Below are 20,951 nucleotides of genomic sequence, written 5' to 3' on the forward strand. Positions count from 1 at the left end.
GAAAAACTTCTTTCAGCACTTGCTGAAAGAAGCTTTTCTTTTTGCGGTGGTGCCTACCGCAATATGGCTGAACAAGCGCGCTTATTAAACCGCGCCGTGAAGCAGACTGCCTCAATGCTACGCCTTGTCGACGGTACTGGGTTTGATGATTTTTGCGTTTAACGATGTGATTTGACGAATTGTTATTCGCTGATTTTTTTTTTTTTCAACGTATTGCTGTTTTCTTTTCCCCCTTTTGATTTGTATTTCGATCAACTATCGTTCGGTGAACTGTTTTCACAAACCAATTATAGCAATAGCCATCAACAAACTTACTTATGCAAATAAATAGATTTCCGCGAATAAACAGTTTTTATTTGCTCATTGGCTTACTCGCATTTCTTATTTTGAGGACATTCAGATTCAGTAATGCAGATGTTTCTGCAGTGTTGGATTTGTACATATATTTTCCGACTTTTTTTTTTTTTTTTTTTTTTTTTTTTGAGTTAAAAAAAAATGTGGCATATGTTGGACTCAAACATAGTACCTTTTGGAAGTAGCTTATTTTATAACCAAAAGAGACATTCTGTCATTAAATACTATTCCTAAAAGAGGCATGCTGTCCTAGAAGTATTATATCACATTAATCTAGAGCAAGACAAAATTGTTTTATATAGAGATATGCTTAATATTTACTACAATAGATACAGTGTGTAGCAGTTTTGAACTGTGCAAGTCCTTCCTACCTCCTTAGAAATTAATTTTATAGCTAATTTAGATCTGGGATTTCAATATACAATTTTATAGTCAACACGGAGTTATGATTATAAATGGTCATAAGTGAGCTCAATCATTAGCCACACTCTTGTTGTATATTATCTCCAACTAAGCTCACTTCCAGCTGCTGGTACTTGTAAATATTTTTTTGTGTCATTTCTAAGCTATGGTTATGTGTATATAATTGTTTAAATAACTGAAGGCTCACAGATCACATGTGATTGAATGAGATGGTGACATTTAGCAGAGTGACAAATCCAGTTTTTCACAAAGTCTTTTGAATATCATGATTACAGAGAGGTATGGGAAGGAGTTTTCAACATTTCTGAACTTTGTATATACATTTATTTATTACATAATTCTAATACTTGACCCACACCAGTGTCACCTCGAAATTCCAGTTGCCTTTCTGAGAAATAATAGCCTCTTGTTGCCAGTATTGACATAATATATTGATTACACAATAAACTCTTCTCATGGCTTTATTTGCATCTGTTTTAAATTAAACCTAAATAGTTGTATTGTATATGCCCACTTCTTTCTTTTCAGAAATCATACTCTTTGTTTTCTCTAAATTCTTGGTGTTTACTTTCCATGAATTTTTTAGCATTATTGTATATTAGGAATCTAACATATTCAATTTAAATAATTTCTGTTAGACTTTATACTATGATTTCTCACCTAACAAAACCATGGACTGTATACTTTTTTTTTAGGTTAAAATATAACAATTGGTGTCGCTTGGAAGCATTGTTCATTAAATTATGCATGCCTACAAATAACTTGGTAAACAAGACTGCCAAAAATCTTCTTGGTAAGTCAGTTTTTGTTTCCTATTTGTATAATTGATCTGTACTCAGTTAAACTAAACAGAGAAGTTTCCTGAACTTGCTGTGTAAACAGTGTACTGTTCAGGATGGAATTATGCTCATGCGCTCAATATGCTCTGCTTCTATTCTTCTACAGATTATTGAAAATCCTTGTAAACATCTTATTGTGATCCTTAAGAATATGAACTACTCGGATCTGAAAGCGACTCTTTCACAGAACAGACTTTCTGCCATCCATAAGAAACCTAAAGATTTAAATGTTTAGTAGAGATCACAGATGAGCATTAGTAGTACTTCTGATATTACACAACAGGATGTGATTTAACTTTTGTTGACTCATGCCTTGCCTTTTAGTGGGTGCAAGAACAGCATAGAGCAGATTTGCCATCGATAAATGGGCTTCAGAGAATTTTTTAAAAAAAAATGGAGAGTGAAGGCTACAAGCAAAGAACAATTTAGAGGTTAATTAAGTTGTAATAAGAAGTGAGAGTATAATTTGAAAAATTTACCTCAATACTTTCTTGATTTTTAACAACTAAATCAGATATGTTTTTCCATATATGTTACTGTTCTTAAGAGTATATTATGTATCCCTGACACCAGTTGGAAAATATGCACATTTTAGACATCCTTTTCAATTTCATATATAAGACATTGTGTCGGAAGAATGTCTGTGATAAAGAATAATATATTATACTTTAGAATTTTATATTATAGAATGATAAAATGAAAAAAATATGTAATTTATTGATGATCCCTTCTAGAATTTCATTTGTACATATGACGTTTCTATTTGGAGTTGCCCCATGAGACAGCTCCAAGTAGAAATGTCATCTGCCAACCAGGCTTCTTGAGCAGCTGCATGGTCCGGTAATTGCAATGATTAATCCAGCAACAAAATCTAGTATTCTGTTGATTATTCATTTTAGTTATTTCAGACATCAGAATGAATTTTACTAACAGGTTGATGAAACATCCTCTGTCTGTCTCCCATACAACCAGCTACTTTGTGAAGAATTTTGAACATCTTCTCTACAACACTCTGATCTTAAGCCTTCACTTCGGTTCATATTTGTTGATAATATTTTTGCAAAATATTAATTCTATTTTACATCATAATAGAGGATAATTGTTTTTCATTTCTGATATTTGCATTACATTAGAAATAAGGAAAAATAGCAACAATAATGATATTTGGATATTGTCAAAAATCCTATACTGCTATAGAATCCTATTCTCTTTGCACCACGAACATTTATTGTAACAAGAAATAAAACATAAAATATGCCTTTTTTTTAACTAATTTTTCTTAAGATATGTTTTTCCATTGGCTAGAAAATTTTTAAACTATCTTATTGTTGATACCTTCATCAACAAGATCATAACCAAATATAGCCTTTTAAGAAGAAGTTAATGATTTCACCCATCCTTATGTTAAAGGTGTCTGAGTGAATCATCAAGATGTTTTGATTAACTCTTGATACTCAGTTTGCATTATGCTCTGTTCAAAACCATCTTTCAAGTTCCTTATGGAAAGACTGTATGAGGTAGTATGAATGCATCCTCATCCTAATCTGTCATTCCAAATGCAGTGTTAGCAAGCCTTTTCTTTCACCTTACTTTGTGCCCATCCACTTTACTGATATGCTGTGTTGTAGGCTGAAAACCGTCTATTGTATGAGATTACTAGTAACTACCCAACTAGTCATATGGATTGAATATATCAAAAATGTACATTTCGTATCCATATAATTTTTTCTATAATATCCAAAGATTATATGGATTTCAATGGACACTTCACATCCATGCAATTATGGACGTATATACAAATCCAAGCTGGCATGGTATTTAAACACACACACACCATATTTGCTGTTATTGTCTAGACTGATGTCAACTTTTTTTTTTTTCTGGACCATCATCATTGTTCGATGATGTTATTATTTTGTTACACGTTGCAAAGATATGTTATAATTAGTCCTTACTGCTATATTATAACTCACAATTTCACATCCATATTGTTGATCCATCTATCATTATGTTTCTGCTTTTGTTCCATTCATCAAAATGCTTCAGATATGAAAACATGAAGATCCCCACTATACACTGGGAGAAATTTTATCAATAATAATTTTTAAAAAAATGCGTAGGCAATCTGTATTTATATGTAGTATTTTGTAAAGAGAAACATGCCTTCATAGTGCTGTCTGTGGGGAATAACCTTTGGGCACTGTGGTAAAAAAAAAAAAAAAACTAATTTTATTCTGTTGTAATACTGGAGAAATATTTCCAAAGACTTTTTATGACAGAAGTGAGTTATCTGGTTTCATATTGGGATGATAGGGTTTTTTTCTTAGAATGAAAGTAAAAATCAATATCAGTAGATTGAGTCAACTTACCTGAGTATCAAGCATGTCTTTTGAAATAGTGGAGAATGAAAACCAAATCACAATGACTGTATTCTGAAAAAGAACTTAAGGGAAGACTAGCACAAGATTTCTAAGTCTACAAAAAATTTGAGTTTACCACTCAGTGTTATTATCTAGGCTGATGCCAACTTTTTTTTTTTTTTTTTTTACCATCATCATTGTTTTTTATCCTTAGCATGTGTTGGACGCAAACTGTTAGTTGTGACTTTCCAAGAAAATATGCTCTTGAGATTAAAACTAGCCCCTCATTATACTTTTATATCACATATACTACTTTTTATGTCTGCCTGCTTGAATGATTTGTCGCTGTTTCTGTTCATGTTTAAAAAAGTTGTAAAGAAAATGAATTCAGATCACTTTAATATTGAAAACATTAGCAGATGATATATGTTTATATATTGAAATATGATGACTTGAAAGAAAATTAAAAATGCTCTGTAAAAACACCACCTGTGCATAAACAATACACCACCAACACTCCTCAAGTCTTCTGAAACCCATTGATTTTCTTTTAAGAGCCTGAAGAACAAGCACCATTACTTGAATGCCAGGATAATATTCCACTCTACTCTCATCTATTAGTCAGTAACTCTGTTCTTTAACTGGACAGAACAAAACACGTTCAGTTAACAGAATGATACACTAGCCTAATAGTCTTAGTTGCTTTGGCCATAATTCTAATATTCTTTAAGGGTATCTGAATTAGATTTAAGCTGCCATTTTTGGGAGGGTAGGGGTAAAGAAGAGAGAGAGAGAGAGATATAGCTTTAGAGAGTTTTTGCTTTTCTGATAAACAATAAACATATTTGCTTGGATCATGACAGCAATCTCTTCATTTTAACCACGTTGCCGTCAATATGGATAAAATACATCGCTCCTCTACACTCTGTATCCATCACATATTTCAATGTAATATCAATGGTATTACAATTTTAATATGCGCTTCGCATCCATGGTAATTTGGACGTATATATACATCCTGGCAGGTTGGGTGGTTAACTAATATGTCACAGCTCATAAGCTGGTTTATTAATTTGTAAGCTAATATTATTTGTATAATAAACAACTAAATAAGCATGCATGGATTAATTAAACAACATAGCGCAGTATGATTTAGGATTTCTGAACATCCGTATTACTCCTTTTGGATATAAATAATATTTCGGTTGCAAAAGTTAATAGGACATGAAGCAACTTTTCCTCAAGGCCAATAATTAAATTATTAGTTAATTTTTTTAATTTTTAGTTAATTTCTGAACAGATTATGGGAAGAAGGAAACATTCCAGAAGAATGGAAGACAGTAATAGTAATAAACATATTCGAAAAAGGAAACGGAAGGGATTGCAGAAACTACAGAGGAATATCCTTATTAAATACATGCTATGAAATATGTCTAGATATAATTAAAAGTAAATTAACACCTGGGCCGAAGAAATTATTGGAGAAGAATAATGCAGCTTTAGGAAAAAGATCCTCACAGATCCTACATTTACACTCAAACAAATTATAGAAAAAAGAATAGAATTTAATCTGCCAATATATATGGCCTTCCTAGATTATGAGAAAGCATATGATCAAATCAACAGAATAAAATTAATCAATATACTGTATGAATTTAAAGATTCACCTCAAACCACAAAAGCAATCGCAAATATAATGAAAGAAAGCTATGTTAAAATTAAAATTAATAATGAAACAGCAAAAAAAAATTAAAACCAATAGAGGTCTCATTCAAGGAAGTGGATTATCACCAATACTCTTCAATATATATATAGAAAAAATTTCAAGAGAAAGGAGGAAAAACAAAATCATAGTAATTAAAATAGGAAATAAAGAATTAACCAGCCTTTTCTATGCTGACGATCAAGTTATTTTTGCTGAAAATAAAGACCAATTACAGAAAAATCTACACATTGAACAAAACAATAGAAATCAATAGCATTTCAAATTAAAAGATGCAAACTAGTGATTCACATTCCATGTGTAGAGGCTTAAATGCTGTGAGGACATCATGTTGGAGGCTTAATGGATTTTTTACACCACTCAAAAAGAATTAAAATAGAATTTAATACTTCCTATATTTCGTCCTAGTCACTAGGACATCTACGGGGATTACAAAAACAATTAATGCAACATACACACACAAATCTTACAATACTAAGCCCAACCATGTGGGTGACACTAAAGTCCTATCTAGGTGGAACACCCTCTAAGGGAGGTAGTAGGTGGCCTGGAATGCAAGGTGGGACCTCTGGTGATGAGTGTTTCCCAAATCTTCAGAAGCTTAATGCAACCGTATTTATTAAGATTTGGTTGGTTTCTGAGAGCTGCTGCTGCTTCTAAGAAAAGTCTCTCTTTCTTGAATTTGCTGTGGTGGAGCATGGTGGTTTTCTTCCATGATACTCTGTGGGTGGTGTCCAAAACATGGTCAGCCAAGCCTGAATGGCCACAGTTGTGTTTACAGATGCAAGACTTGTGTTCCTCCAGGCAGATGGATGCTGATCTGCCTGTCTGTCCAAAGTACGCCAGCTTACAGGAACAGGGTACTTTGTAAACTCCAGGCAGAGAGAGAGAGAGAGAGAGGAGGGGGGGGGCTGATCTTTCGTAGAACGGATAAGGGTAGCAAGTTTGCGGTAGGGCTTATATGCTGTGTGTAGGTTGTACTTTTTTGCATCTTGGCTATTTTTTCAGATGTGCCACAGATGTAGGGTATGGTGATGGCATTTTTAAAATCTTGTTGACGAGAAGGACAGGGAATGGGGGAGGAACTGATTATTTTTTTGATATTGTGTTCGCTGTAGCCATTGGAGAGGAAAGTGCTGTGTATGTGGTTAAGCTCAGTAGTAAGGGCGGTTCCACTGGAACAAAGATTGTGGACTCTCTTGGTAAGAGTTTTAATGATGCCATATTGTTGCGAGGGGTGGTGGTGGGAGAGTTTGTGAATGTATCTGCCTGTGTGTGTGTGTGGTTGGGCTTAATATTGTAAGATTTGTGTGTGCATGTTACATTAATTGTTTTTGTAATCCCCGTAGATGTCCTAGTGACTAGGACTACATATAGGAAGTATTAAATTCTATTTTAATTCTTTTTGAGTGGTGTAAAAAAAATCCATTAAGCCTCCAACATGATGTCCTCACAGCACTTAAGCCTCTACACACGAATTCTAATCATTCATGGAGAAGATTTAGCACGCAAATCCAAGCAATACGGTAAGTCAAAACTACGACTATCTAAGCAACTAAATAGGCTGGCCTTTTTAAAAAGATGTCAGGATACAAGAGTGATACCGAACTGCGTTAAAATGAAGATCAATTTCCATTCCAAAAAAGCACTCTGTATATATAACCGTGCCAGCCTGGCATTACTATGCGAGCAAATTGCCTCTACTCGTGCCACCCTCTCAGTGGCGAACGCCACCATTGGCTCCTTACATTCAGAGCTCTCCACTGTTCTTAACCCTGAACTTTGGTCGATTCTCTCTGGCATTTCGGAAACTTCCTCACAGAGAGAATTTCAAAAAATAAAAAATAAACATGTCAAGAAATATAGCAACCTGGTTAAAGACAGACCACAAATTCAACCGCTCCAGACAGTAGTAAACCTCTCTTCCAAAAGGCTCAACGCCGATGCTGTCAGCGCCCTTTGCTTCGGCCGTAATTTTGCCGTCGCTCCAAAGGAAGTGCCGGTGCTTGATGTAAGTTAACATCGAACGGGGGATCGGTCGCTTACCGTCGGAGATAGCCAACAACATCAGATTTGACGTAGCCAACATCCTCGCTCATTCTTTGCCTCCAAAAAGCAACTTATCATATGCCCAACGCATGGCTCTCCTGAAACTACGCAAAGAAAAAAGTGTCGTCATCACCAGAGCGGATAAGGGTAATGCCACATTCATTCTTAATACCAGTGAATACAATCATAAAATGAACATTATCCTCTGCGATCACGCCACCTACATCCCGCTAGAACACGACCCCACAGAAACACACGTTAAGAAATTAAAAATCTTACTTAAAAAAAGTAACCTCCTATCCCCCTGACATCATGAAAAAACTTAAACCTTTCCGCTCCCGTCCCCCCCCCCAAATATACGGTTTACCAAAAATCCACAAACCCAATTCCCCACTCAGACTTATAGTAGATGCCACCAATGCACCTTGCTACAGACTGTCTAAACAGCTGGCCAACTCTCAGATCAGCATCCATCCGCCTGGAGGAACACAAGTCTTACATCTGTAAACACAACTGTGGCCATTCAGGCTTGGCTGACCATGTTTTGGACACCACCCACAGAGTATCATGGAAGAAAACCACCATGCTCCACCACAGCAAATTCAAGAAAGAGAGACTTTTCTTAGAAGCAGCAGCAGCAGCTCTCAGAAACCAACCAAATCTTAATAAATACGGTTGCATTAAGCTTCTGAAGATTTGGGAAACACCCATCACCAGAGGTCCCACCTTACATTCCAGGCCACCTACTACCTCCCTTAGAGGGCGCTCCACCTAGATAGGACTTTAGTGTCACCCACGTGGTTGGTTCTAATATTGTAAGATTTGTGTGTGCATGTTACATTAATTGTTTTTGTAATCCCCGTAGATGTCCTAGTGACTAGGACGAAATATAGGAAGTATTAAATTCTATTTTAATTCTTTTTGAGTAGTGATTCACAACAAAGTAATAGAACAAGTGAACAAATTTAAATATCTAGGAAATTGCATAAGTCCCATTGGAGAAATAGACATTGCATATAACATATAAAAAGCAAAAATTCCTAGTAGTCATTGGAACTTTGAATAGACACTTCAGTAAACAGATGTCTAGAACAAAACCCAGATAAAACTATATAAAATAATAGCCAAACCAATTCTGAAATATGGACTTGGGGATTGGTTGATTTGTTTATAGTTTATTTGGCACAAAAACTACAAAATTCATGCTGTGCCATACTAAAGGTTACAACATTAGCATTTACAGAAAATTGTAAACAATATGTCTGTACAAGAATCTAGTTTCACAAAGCAGCATCTCTAGGTAAATAGAACTGCTACAGAGGGCACAGCAACACTCAAGGTCAGAGGTTATTGCACAGTAGTGCAAAAATAGACAATATAAGTTAATACATAATATATGAAACACTAAGCCAAGGAATGTGGTTTCTACATATATGTAAAATTATAATAGATGCCTTTATAGCAGTACAAAAATAGGCAACATGGGATTATTATACAATATGCATGGATAAAAATTAAATTTAGCAATGCAGTAGAAACAGAATTTAGAATACATATAAACATAATTACTAGAAAGTACACAAATAGGTAAGATGTCCTACAGCACTACATGATTATTCGAAAAATAAAGTGGTAAATAAGATGCATACACAAAATGTATGTTAAGTAATGCAGTATCTACATATAAACAAAATTACTGCAGAGGTTTCAGCAGTACATAAATAGATAACTATAGGTTAACATATGTATATACAAAACAAGTCAAGGAAAGCAGTGTCTACATCTTGTAAGATTACAACAAACATTATTATACTAATACTTAAAGAGTCGGAAATGAATTATTATACAGCATTGATGCATAAAATTTAAGTTTAGCATTATGGTATTTACATATTAACAAAATTACAGCAGGGTGATACAAATATATAAGATCAAGGCCCATGGTAATACATAATTGGTCAGATTTAACCTAATGAATAATATATATGTATAAAAGTTAAGTTAAGCAAAAAAAAAGTATTTACATATAAACAAATTTATGGTCAAATGTGTTTGTACAAATTAATTCTTTCTAAAAAATTAAAAACATCATGCAATTTGCCTGAGTCTGCTAACATTTCCCTGAGTGTATATGGCTTGGTTAGATAGGTGAAAATTTCATTGCTCTCTCGTGTAAATTTTTGACAATATGCCAGAATATGATGAATAATGAGATCTGTGTTGCATTTTTCACATATGGGAGGGTCATCAGCTCTCAGTAAATGAGAATGCGTAAGGTGACTGTGACCTATGCGGAGCCTAACAAGGGCAACCTCCTCCCTTCTCTTTGTACATTGACTAGAACACCAGTGTTTAATTTCAGGTTTAATGTTATATAATTTGTTTGTTGATGTTTCTTGCTATGTTAACTCCCACTGAGCAATTATCTTTGATCTTATAAGTTGTCTGTAGTCTATGGAATTATCAAATAGTATGTGGAGAAGGTATGGGCTGATTTAGCAGCTGCATCTGCAGCCTCATTTCCTTTGATTCCAATGTGGCTGGGAATCCAGCAGAACTGAGCATTGAAATTAAGGATTTTCATTTTGTGAAGCAGGTGTAGCACTTCATAAAGTACTGGATGAGGATTATACATAGGAGAGGAGATAGTCTGTAAAGAGCTCAATGAGTCTGTATAAATTATACACTTTTGGTAGCAGTTTTCTTTTATATGCACAAGTGCAAGCTGAATGGCATGTAACTCTGCTGTATAATTACTGCAGTCTGGTAGGATCTGATTTGAGATAATAATGTCAGGAAACACAGCAGCACAGCCAACAGAGGTGTTAGTTCTTGAACCATCAGTATAGATGGGTAAGAAATAAGCGTGTGCTGCTCTGTGTGCATTAAACAATTGCAGGTAAATGGATGATGGGGTATAAGATTTCTGTAGCTGACAAAGTGAGAAGTTGCAGGATGGTGTGCACGCCTGCCATGGAGGAATGCTGTTATGTTTAGTGTAGCTAGCTAATGTTGTTAACATTTATACTAACAGCTTGCACAGTTTCTTTAATATGCATACCAAAAGGATGTATAGCAGTTTGATGTGTGCAATATTGAGCTTCCCAATGCAGAGAGAAGATACTATTCCATGTAGAGTGATCTAGGAGAGATTTTATTTTTAGGGTGTAATTAAGAAACAACTGTCTCTGTCGAAGTGATAGAGCTGGTTCATTTGCTTCTACATAGAGACTTGGAGTGGGTGAGGTGCGAAAAGCACCAGTAGCTATCCGTATACCCTGATGATGGATGGAATCCAACCATCATAGGTTACTCTGTCTTGCCGAACCATAGACTTGGGACCCATAATCCAGCTTTGAACGTATAAGTGCACGATAATGATGATGGAGCAATGAAGCTCGATCAGCATCTCACCCATTAGAGGATAGAGTGCGAAGGAGGTTCAAAGTTCTTTTACACTTTTCTCTTAGTTGACGAATGTGTGCTAGAAATGTGAGTTTTCTGTCAAAAATGAGTCCCAAGAACTTGGTTTCTGTTGTTACTGGAATAACAGTAGGTCCCATTCTTAGTTCAGGATCTGGGTGATGAGTGCGCCTTTGACAGAAGTGTACACACACTTTTTTTTTTTTTTTCTGTTGAAAACCTAAACCCATTATTAAGAGCCCACAGAGCGACATGATCAATTGCTTGCTGAAGTTGTCTTTCAATTACCCTCATGTTACGTGAGTGACAGTAAATTGTGAAGTCATCAACATATAGCGCATTGTCTACAGTGGGAGGAAGCTGTTCAATGATTGAGTTGATTTTAATAGCAAAAAGGGTTACACTTAAGACAAAGCCTTGGGGAACACCTTGTTCTTGAAGATATGGTCAAGATACAGTACTTCCCACTCTGACTTGGAAAGTTCGCCTGGACAGAAAGTTTTTAATAAATATAGGGAGGTGTCCTTTGAGACCTAGGTTACAGAGGTCTTTTAATATGCCATATCTCCAGGTTGTGATCATAAGCTTTTTCCATGTCAAAAAAACAGAGACAAGATGTTCTCGCTTCAGAAATGCATCTCTTACACAAGTTTCTAACCAAACTAAATGGTCTAAAGTTGATCGATGTCTATGGAAACCACATTGTGTATTGGAAAGAAGACTGTTGCTTTCTAAATACCAGAGAAGTCTGGCATTAACCATTTTCTCTAGTATCTTACAAAGACAGCTGGTTAGCACAATGGGTCAATAATTATTTGTTTGTATTGGATCTTTTCCTGGTTTGGGATAGCAGTGACAATTCACTTATGCCAAGAATTTGGAAATTCTTCCTCTGCAAGTATTCTATTGTATAATAAGAGAAGAAGATCTATAGAAGATGATGGTAGATGTTTTATCATTTCATAATGGATGTCATCAGGTCCCACTGCACTAGGGTGAGATTGTAGGAGAGCTCTTTTTAGTTCCTCCTTGAAAAATGGCTGATTATATGGCTGTAGAATGTTGGTAGAAAAATTAAGCCTTTGTTTCTCTTGCTGCTCTTTAAATATTAAAAATTCCGGAGAATGTGAAGCTGTTGCTGAGATTTTAGCAAAGGTTTCTCCCAAAGTATCTGCAATAGCTTTGGGATCAGCAAGAACACTTCCATTATAGTCTAAGGTGGACAAACAATGTGTACTATATCTGCCTTTCATTTTCCGGATTTTATCCCATACAATTTTTGGACTGGTCATTTGATTAATTGATGTAGTAAATTGGATCCATGATTGTTTTTGATTCTGACGTCTTACAAAACGTGCTTTGGCTCGAGCATGTGTGCTCGAGCCAAAGCAACACGTTTTGTATCATGTGGTGGGGTTTCTACGAAATATGCTCCATGCTCTGTGTTGATCTTTTTTGGCTGCCTGACATTCTGGGTTCCACCAAGGCTTTAGATAGACTGGAAATCAAGATGATGTTTTTGGGATGGAGGTTGTTGCTGCCTGGACAATGCATTCTGTTATATATTTTACAGCTTCATTGATAGGTGTTTGACTGATGGCAGCAGCATTAAATTTTGCAAGATGGGAGAAAGTGTTCCAGTCAGCCTGGTCCATTTTCCATATAGGTATCCGTGTGGGTGAACATAGTTCCTGTGAAGACATTGTACAAAGAACAGGAAAGTGATCACTTCCATATATGTTCACTGCAACGTCTCACATGAGCAGTGGAAGAATGGAAGGGGAACAGATTGTAAGATCAATTACAGAATATGAGGGGGTAGGCATATGGAAGAAAGTATTGAGTTTATTATTTAGAAGGGAAAGGTTATTATTGACAAGAATTTTTGCAATAATTCGACCTCGTCTTTTAGAGTTGGCACTACCCCATAGAATATTGTGACCGTTAAAATCACCCATCAAAAGTATGGGTTCAGGCAGTTGCGAGATAAGGTTATCAAGATCAATTTCATTTAACTCAGCATTTGGTGGTAAATAAATTGAACATACTGTAATAAGGAATCCCACAGAGAAGCGAATCGCTACCTCTTCCAGAGAAGTATTAAGTTGGACCTGATGGAAAGGAGTATGACTGCCACTAGGATAGCTACTCCTCCATGAGCAGGACCATCTCCAGTTCTATCCTTATGTACAACAGTGAAATTCCTAAAGGTACGGTCCTCATTGGGTCTTAAGTAAGTTTCCTGTAGACAGAAACAGAAAGGTTTGTGTTTCTGCAACAACATCTTGATATCGTCAATATTCTGGCGGACCCCACGACAGTTCCATTGTAAAAATTTTCCTATTGTTTTGATTTTATTGACTTTTCTGGTTTTCGAGAGGTTGAGGGCTTACCTTTGTCAGATTTATATTTATCCACTGTTTTAGGGATGTATGGACTGCCAGTGTCCATCTCTTCCTCTTGTAGAGTGTTCAAAACATCAAATGTGTTAGGGTCAGTTGGTATGCTTTGTTTGCTTTCAGTGGGTAGTATCGAGGTATCCATTTTTTTCTGTGCGAGTGTCTTGTGGTTTATCTTTGAGTGAAGTCTACACCATAATTTTTTTGACAGATTAGTTTTCATTGAATGGGACCATTGTCTCTGGAGTAAGGCCATAGGTCTTGTGATTAATGCGCTCAACAGAGAAGCACTTGCGATCATAAAGTTCAGATATGGTGGAATAGACATGTTTGAGTTGCTGTTGGCACTTTTTTAATTGTTACTTTTTCAGCATAAGAGGATCATAGAACAGCTGTAATGGTGGCTAGCTTTCTTTTTGCATACTGATATGTTATGTTTTGTTCTGTTTTAATTTTTTGTATCTCTTTTTCATCTTTCCATTTCTGACATGCACGAGAATATGCTGGATGATCTCCCTAACAGTTGACACATTTAGCTTTTTTTTTCACAGCAAGATTTATTTTCATGTTCTTTACTACCACATCGAGCACAGGTAGTAGAACCACGACAGGCAGTTTGGGCATGTCCATATCTTTGACATTTAAAACATCTCAGCGGGTTAGGGGATGTACATTCTAACAGGACAGCTGAGATACTCTGCTTTTACAGATGTCGGAGGCCTAGGTGTATCAAAAGTAAGGATGATGTTCTTGGTTGAGACCAGGCGACCATCCCTGCATATCAGGATTCACCTCACACCTGTCACTCCTTGATCTTTAAGCTCTGAACGTATCTCCTCATCACTCCTCTACTGGAATTGAGTGTTCTGTGAGGTGTTACTGCAATTTGTATTCCACCCATTGTCGTTGCTCTCAGTAGTTTCTCGGAATGTTGTTTGCACATTGTTTCCACGAGGATATCACCAGAACGCAATTTCTTGACAGTTTTGGAAAGTCCTGCCAGTCCTAAACCTTTTTTGGATAAAGAAGGGTGATATTTTCCCAATTGGTTTTTCACCTGTTGCATGAATGATTAAAAAGGTTGGTACATTTATGTTAGTATCCGATATCTTTTGTTTCTTACTTCTGTTTCCATATGCTGTGTCTATATTATCAGTACTTGGTTGGGACTTTGTTAGGGTCCCCGAAACATTTGAGGATGAAGAATTCATATTTAAAGAATTTTTAATTCGGCGCCAGAGCTCTCCACCCACCACGGAGCCACACATGGATGCCCACTACCCGGCAAGCAAAGACTACACTCCGGAGTGGAACGCCAGGGCTACCCTGGACGCTATACCGGCACTGCAGCAAGTCTAGGATCCCGACCATGGGGTGAGAGACTTACTGCAACACCGTTGCCCCTTGCAGGCAAGCCCACTAGCCGATTGATCCTGGCTGGGCCATCCAGGACCACCCGTCTTGCCGAAGCAGGGGCCAAAGTTGTGCAAGACTACCAGAATCCCCCCCCCCTTCAGGATGTCCACGGGTCTCACCGCACGGCGGCAGGGCGTTTGACCTACCATCACCTCCCAGTGATGGTAGGTCCCCTCCACCACGAACAGGTGCCCCACATGGAGGGGGGGACTTGGGGAGAACGAGATAAAAGACAAGTAGAAGCTGCAGAAATGAAGTTCCTAAGAGTACTCGAAGGCTATAAAAGAATAGACAAGATAAGAAATGAAGAAATAAGAAAACAGTCATCCATAATTAACATAACAGAAGACATCACAAACTATAGGAAGAACTGGAAAATTACATAGAAAGAATGAATGAACAAATGGCCAAATATCGCTTGGAAATATAAACATAAGGGACACCGATCAAGAGGAAGACCCAGGAGGAGATGGACAGAAAACTTTTTAAACCCTTGAAAATTTACAGGCAAATTTATATAAATATATTTGATATGATATTTGTATAAATATCACAATTGCCTAATACAGAAAGCCAAGAAGAGGTAGTTAATTTTGAAAAGGTTATTTATCTATAAGAAGGCATCATAACTGAAAGGCCTATAGATGGAAATCAATGATGATAATGAATCCTTTTCTAAACTTGTTTTACTTAAATATGGAAGTTTTTTTTTTGTATAAATATCATTATAGTTAAAGTAACACAAAAAGGATAATTTTTTCTTTTATATGGAATTTTTACAAGAACAAATGTTAAAAAGGAGAAAAAATATAGAATAGCTACACGAAATTATAAGAATATAATTTATTTTAATATATCTCAGTTAATATGACTAGAATCAAAAAATCTGTAGTTTAATTACAATACGAACAGTTACTGTGCAGTAATTTCAAATCATCATCATCATCATATTGGAGGAAAAAAGAAGGAAAGTGAAATTTAGTTATGAGGGTGTTACAGAAAGAATTTGAGGATTAGATGAAATTAGGGAACTTTTTTTAGATGCATAAAGATAATGATTACTTGAAATGAACACCATCTAATTGTTGAAATATATTCATCTGCGTGCGCTAATTGAACTGCAGATTTTTAGATTCTAGTTCTATTCTATTCTTAAATATTCTATATACATATTTAATGGAGTTATATTCTTACTATGTCATTACATAGGCAAAGTGGATACTAGTTCCAACATTATTTCAAAGCAGAATGTTTGTAGAAACTATGAAAGTTGTTTTAGTAAGTTGACCTGAGAGCTTACAAGAATACAATCCTTGGCATCCCCAAATTGCCTTAGCTTGCACTTCTTAAAAGACATGAGCGCTGCCCAAGCGTCCATATATTCGCCTTTTATTAGTGCATTTGATGAAGATTTTACTGGCCTGACAGCTGTTTCGAGCTGGTTGGTTCTCTTCAGACCAGGCAGAAACCTTAAGAGAGCAAAAACTCTCGTTCAGTACTAAGGAAATCGAAATGTATTTTCCGTAAGTGAACCCTCGGTTGGCGCATAAAAGTAATTACTAAAGGAAGACCCAAAAGGTTCTTTCTTTAGTAATGTAAAATATAATTTTACATAGCTGAAATGAAGCCTTTTCGCTCTTTCTTTAGTAATTACTTATTATGTCATGTTTCTGTTATACATTGTATTTACTTTTTTATGCATACCTGACCTTTTATTGCCTATAATTTATCATTTTTATACTGACTTAACTATAATTAATTTAATATTCATTGCAAAAAAAAAAGTCTTTCCATATTTAAGCAAAATAATTCTTAAAAAAGTATTGTTATTATCATTCCTTTCAAACGAGGACTTCCCGTTACCTTCGCATAGATATACAGCTTTTTCAAAATTAGGTAATTCATTAATTTTTCTTGATTCATTGATTGTAATTCATTGGGGTTGCGCCATATTCTGTTAAGTATTGCTAGCTAAATATTAATAGTACAATGCAGCATTGACATAAATTACGGAAGCAGTGTGAAAGATAAAACATCACGTACTCCATACTCCTTAGAACATTACAATTTGCAGTTTATAAGCCTCCACTTTCTTAAGGCACTATTACAAGAATATTTTGCGTTAAAGAATAATGAATTAGAAAACATTGAATAGCTCTGCAAGTATCTGATCTAAGCCTTTAAAGCATCACATCTTTAAAGTATTGATATAATCTTAAACTCAGTAAAATAAAAGAATACAATAAATTGAACTTATTTTTATCTGTAACTGATAAAAATCGGTAAATATTCGAAAATCTAGGTTTTGAAAATTTTCGTGGTCGTAATGCTTTTTGAGTGAGTGCTTCGTCTGTGAATGAGTTTAAGGAGAGGTATGATAGATACTGTGCGATAATGACTAGTATGATAGAGAGGACTCCTATACAAGCTGATCTTAGGCGGCATTCCACTGGATCTGATCCACCTCATAAAGTCTTTTCTTTCTGGAAGACGCATACAAGTTAAACTAAATGGGACAGTATCTACCCAGCGGCCGATACTTTATTCGATTTACATGGCGGACATCCCGCATAATCCGATGTCATCTATCATTGCCGTCTGTGCCGACGATACAGCAATACTGGCCAGATCTCTTAAACCGCATTTTGTTATTAATAAACTAAAGATAACCTGCTGAAATTGGAACACTGGTTCTTTATTTGGAGATTGCAAGTAAACCCTCAAAAAAGCAGAGCTCTGCTGTTCACAAAAAGTTCAATATCTCCCATAGAAGACATCTTCCTATTTATCATCAAAATTCCCTTTAAAACAGAAGCCAAATATCTCGGTGTACTGCTATATAGAAAACTAACCTTAAACCCGCATACAAAATCCTCATGTGCAAAGGCATCAAAAGTCATCGCTCAGCTCTATCCACTTATCAATGGGAACAGCAAACTGGACATTAAAATCAAATTGCTCCTCTACCAGTTGATGATTCGTCCCATTATCACTTACGCATCCCCCCGCCTGGAACCATATTTCAAGCTCAAATATCCTTAAACTGCAAAGACTGCAAAACAAATGCATGGTACATCAGAAATGTTCAACTTCATCGAGACACAAATGCCCCTTATATCTACTCTTTCCTGCAATCACTAGCAGTCAAGTACTTGTCGAAATCGTCCTCACACCCAAAATGAATTAGTTCAACAAGCAGAAAATTATGATGAATTGGAATTATGCAAATATAGACGACTTAAGGCCATCCTAGTTCCTTTTCAGGACCTATAACTTGCCCAACTCGGGCTGAGCACGTATCTCATAAATTTCTCCCTACACAGTAACCTTATCAGATAGCAGGGATTAAAAGCATTATGCTTCACCCTTAAAGACAGTAAAGCTCTAGTATGATAGATACTGTGCGATAATGGCTCCATGGAATCAATACTCATTGCTTCCGCGATGAGTATTGATTCCATGGAGACAGCCGTTGTAATAATAATAATTCTTCATTGAGTTTTAGACTTTTTTTCTTTTTATTATTTGACACCTCCAGGGAGTCCAAGGACTCATCGAGGGAGGGCACCTGCTCTTCAACTTCGTCTCCACTACTCAATCACCAACTGACCGCAGCTACACCAACGCCATCTACCGCCGACCACCACTGGTATTTCCATAGACAATCACAAACATCCATGTCCACGGCGAGGTTCGAACCCGCAGCCTTTTGGCTGGAGAGCGGATACGCTAATCACTCGGCCAACCAGGCCGTTTTTTTTTTCTTTTTTTTTTTTTTTTTTTTTTTTTTTTTTTTGTAAAGGCAATATTAGTTTATTTAGACATAGTTTCAGAAAACAGTGTCATATAAAAGTTTTGAGCAAAAAAAATCAAATATCAAGAATCAAATCGTACCGAATGTACATTGTACAAGCGAACTTACGAACATTGTGCGGAGTAGTAAATTGCAATTCTCAGTTACTTTTAGAAACGCAGAATCCCGCACTTTCTAACATTATATGTTACTTGAAGTCACCGATTTACGATGCGCAACGGAAAATGTTTAGTCCAGTAATTCCTTCCTCTTTCTATGAATATTCTCTCCACGTTAATAGTGTGTGTGTGTGTGTGTGTGTGTGTGCGCGCGCGCGCATATTTAAAGGATAGTAAAAAATATACCTTATATTTTTTATAACCCTTGAAATATGGAATGTAGCAGTTTGTATACCTTCCTTTCTTTGGAAACCATATTAAAAGGACACCGCGTTTATTCTAATTATTTAATTAGAATAAATTTAGGAATTATTCATTTTGACTATATGTGTTAGGTAATTTATTTTAGGAACGCATTTAAAATTTAACCGTATATCTTATGAAAATAATAAATTTAATTTGCAAACACATTTCTACTAACATATTATGTTCGTAACCTGGGGTTCGCCTGTTTTTGTGATAGGATAGCAGTGTTCGGTTGCGGCTTGAATTGACAAGTAATATCATATAATAAAACTGATGAAGCCTTTTCCTAATATGACATTGGTTATAGCATGTTTTCATTTGCATTAGTCTTTGTGTTTTCTTTAGTAACCATCTTAGATGGATGCGATCAAGACAACAATTGAAGAAAAAACAAATGCCAGATTGTTATGATGTGAAGATATATAAAATTTATTGAACTACTCACATGTGTTTTATAGAATATTTTGAGACTACCATGATTGATGGACGCGGAAATGACAAGCAGTGTTTTTCAAATATGCAGATATCTGAACTAATAATTCCCGATTTGTGTACCATTATATAAAAAAGCATGTAAACAGATGAAATGACTAAAGTTTGAGTCATCCTCATAAATACTTAATACTTCTCTGTTTTTAAGAACAATGTATTCTACACAAGTATTTCTTGATTCGCACAATTCAAGAATATGTACCACTTCTCACTATAGCGTAGTGGTTTCGAAACTAGGCACCCACACCTCTGCTATCTTAAGTACACTTCTTTTGTCCCCACCACTCTTCATTAATAAATTACAAATAATTATCGTAAAAAGTAGTATTATAGTCATCAGCAGTGTATTAATAAATAAATGAAAAGAAAGGATTCTACACATCCTCATTATTTTATAGCAAACAAGCGGAAATGTTTCCCTTGAATTGGTGTTCGAAAGAGCTGGCGAAAATGTAAACCTTTAGGTACCTTGATATTTGTATCAGTTAATTTTATAGAACCAGAATATCAAAATAATAATACAGTATTCATCTTTTTGTGAGATTTGTGGTGCATATGGAGGTGACAGTTGATTACCTTTTCAGGGAGGTATGGTATAAAATCAGGAGAAAAGCGCAGCCTAATTTATGGATGGTGGGTCCTGCTCAAACAAAATATAGCGGTGCGCCGTTTCCCGTTCGTCTTATAAATAGGTACTGTTGAATCGCTTTTATTTTGCTTGTCTCTAAAAACACTCCTTTCCTCTATGTATGCCAAATATAACTCATCAGATTAACAGTTTGGGGGATTTTCTTTAAGACTTAATTCTTTATATGACCTTCAGTATTTCAACAACCGTAAAAGTTTGATTGCTAAATAAGAGCAGTGTGAAGATAATTAGAACCAGTTTTAGGTATTGCCAGACTGGGTTCGAATCAATTTCCAAAGCAAGCAGTATACAGAAGAATGTCAACGTTTAGAACGTAAGTTTCATGAGTTTTTATGATCAGAAGAATCCTCCTTGCCTCCAATGCTCTCTCTCTCTCTCAGCAGAGCCTCCCTCAACCTAATTAAAGAGCTTCATGAATCGATTCTTCGCTGTTTCTCATATTTGCTTTACTTCGTTTATCTACCTCAAGATAAATTTTAAATCTTTGACTTCGAAGAAACCGAGGATTTCCCAGCTTTGCTTTTCATAGGCAATTTTGATATAGTTTGGCATGTTCTTAGCAGATTTCCATCTCTACTTTTCTGTAGCATTTCTCCAGGTTGTCTC

At 35.8% G+C, this 20,951-nt stretch overlaps 1 protein-coding gene across 1 annotated transcript in view; it reads left to right on the forward strand.

Moving 5' to 3' along the window:
- LOC150102978 (uncharacterized) overlaps window positions 1–20,951 on the forward strand; it is a 215,204-nt gene that overhangs the window by 93,723 nt on the left and 100,530 nt on the right. Inside the window, exon 2 of the mRNA XM_090398032.1 lies at window positions 1,473–1,570. The gene's annotated coding sequence lies outside the window, so the exon portion shown is untranslated. The remainder of the gene's footprint in view (window positions 1–1,472; window positions 1,571–20,951) is intronic.

The sequence above is a fragment of the Typopeltis vanoorti genome, chromosome 9 (genome assembly GCF_054136105.1).
Source record: "Typopeltis vanoorti isolate ZY-2024b chromosome 9, IOZ_Tvanoo_1.0, whole genome shotgun sequence".
In the NCBI taxonomy this organism is placed as follows: Eukaryota; Metazoa; Arthropoda; class Arachnida; order Uropygi; family Thelyphonidae; genus Typopeltis; species Typopeltis vanoorti.